The sequence below is a fragment of the Tigriopus californicus genome, chromosome 1 (genome assembly GCF_007210705.1).
Source record: "Tigriopus californicus strain San Diego chromosome 1, Tcal_SD_v2.1, whole genome shotgun sequence".
Lineage (NCBI taxonomy): Eukaryota > Metazoa > Arthropoda > Copepoda > Harpacticoida > Harpacticidae > Tigriopus > Tigriopus californicus.
This window is the reverse complement of record NC_081440.1, coordinates 6,565,086-6,567,200: the sequence shown is the minus strand read 5'-3', so window position 1 is coordinate 6,567,200 and position 2,115 is coordinate 6,565,086.

The following is a 2,115-nucleotide window of genomic DNA, read 5'->3' as shown; positions in this document are numbered from 1 at the left end:
AACAATGAAAGCCAAAAGATTTGAGGCATTGGCCTTCCGCAGTGGGATCCACTGTTGCCAATCCTTTTCAACTTATAAGTATCCGACCAGCCTGATGCTCTCACACACCAAGGCCTCTCCATCTATCACAAATGCAGACAACCTGGCTCTCTTGGCTGATTCAGCCGTGGAATTGCAAAATGCCATCAATGCACTTCACGGTTATTGCCAAGAGAACGGCCTTTAAGTCAATACCATCAAGACGAAGGCCACGGTTTTCCATAAAGGTCGTCTGCCTCCCACCTCTTTCCATATCTATAATGGTCCGATTGAAATCGTCAAGTACTTCCAACCATGTCGGTATTACCTTCTCCACCCAACTCTGCAAATACCCAAGGCCAGGGCCAGAATCGGATACATGTGCCAAAGACTACCCATCAAGAACCTTCTCCTTCCAATAGTTCTTTAACTCTTCCGGACCTACATCAACCCAATTTTCCTCTACGGCCTTCACCTTTGGCTTCCCAACTCCGCCGATGCCACCTTCACCAAGTTCCTCAAGAGATATCTAAGCATGCCCCAATATGCCAACAATGCATGGACGCATTTTCTATGCGAAACCGAGCCCCTCGCCGTCGGGCTGGCCAGGTTAGTGACCAACAGTATTGGGAACCTTCAAAAGGCAATGTCAGGACACAAAGTGTCCTTCCCGGTCAAGGACTTGCTAACACCTTATTGTCCTTGGCCCGACATCCCTTCGGAGTATTGGCGGTCACGCACCTTTGTCCGTCTCCCAGCCCAATGCATTAAGCGACGGGAGTTGACAAAAAAGATCTGTTCCATCTGGCCCATCCTCTTCTCTGCAATAAATAAGATTTTCATCACTTTCCTTTACCTAACTGTGTCTGTACTGTCTGCTCTCACCCTCTTCACTTTTTTCATGTGCACGGAAACAATTCTATTGATATTCACTGGCATATCAATTTCTAATTAACTATGTATATTACTGCTTTTACTATTATGACATCATTCTTTTTTTATGCATTCAACAATATTGTTCTTACACCATTGTACCATAGCGGACATCAGCCCGATAAGCTCGAGCATTGAAAATGGAAGAGAAATGTCTAAGGTAAATGAATATTGGTGACTGGGGAAGAGCGTGTTTAAGGAAGTGCCTTTTTAGGAAAATGGTTTATTGCGCCTGAGTCAAAGGTTCCTCACATCTGACACCCAGCTCAAGGAAAAAATGTATGGAATCAAGTAAGTCATTTCTTCGGCGAATGTGGATCGAGATTATCAGATGGGTTTAAGTGGGTCTCTCGAGTCCCTCCCTACGAATTTTCTCCGTAAAAGTCGAAAGCAAACTCGTCCACCTTTGGGCAGATCATTTTTCCCTTCAAAAATAGCAAAGGACCCTGCCTAAATAGTACACTCGTTTGCCTGTAATCTGTAATCGTTTAGATTTCCCTAGAGTTTTTCACCTTTTCCTTACCTGACTAAGTCTTTTCTAAACCAACGTATTTTGTTTTTTATTATGTCGAACAAACATATCAACTGTTAAAGTTTTGAAACATATGCAGTAAATAAAAAAGGTAAAGTGAAGTTAAATGCTATAGCAACATTCAACCTCCGTGCATTTGGTTTTCCTCTAAGAGACTGCAAATCCATCCCATGGACTATACTAATCATTGAGATCTGGTGCATCGGATAAAAGTGTTTGTTTAATTTTGGATGGTCAATTTGAAGAGATTTGATCGTAAGCTCAGGCAAAATTAAAAATGCAGCCTATTTCGAAAATTAACGGAAGTTTACTGTATTTTGGTGACGCAACCTTCTAGCATTCTTCAGCCGTTTTTGAGTAAGAATAACTTTAATGATGCTGAAACTCAAAACAAGCGGCCAATTTTGGAATTTAATTTACAAAATCGCTTGATCGAAATAACGCAACAAAAGGGTTGCATGGTCAGACCCTGGATCTGGAGTTAACCTAACCTTGTCAAAGTAACCTAACCTAACATTTAGTTGCAAGTAATTGGTTGCAAGTACCTGGGGGCACCTAAGCCGTTGCACAAGCCTGCGGCAGCTCGGATACCTCCATTATCTACGAGTGGAGTATTTAAAGATATTGAGCAG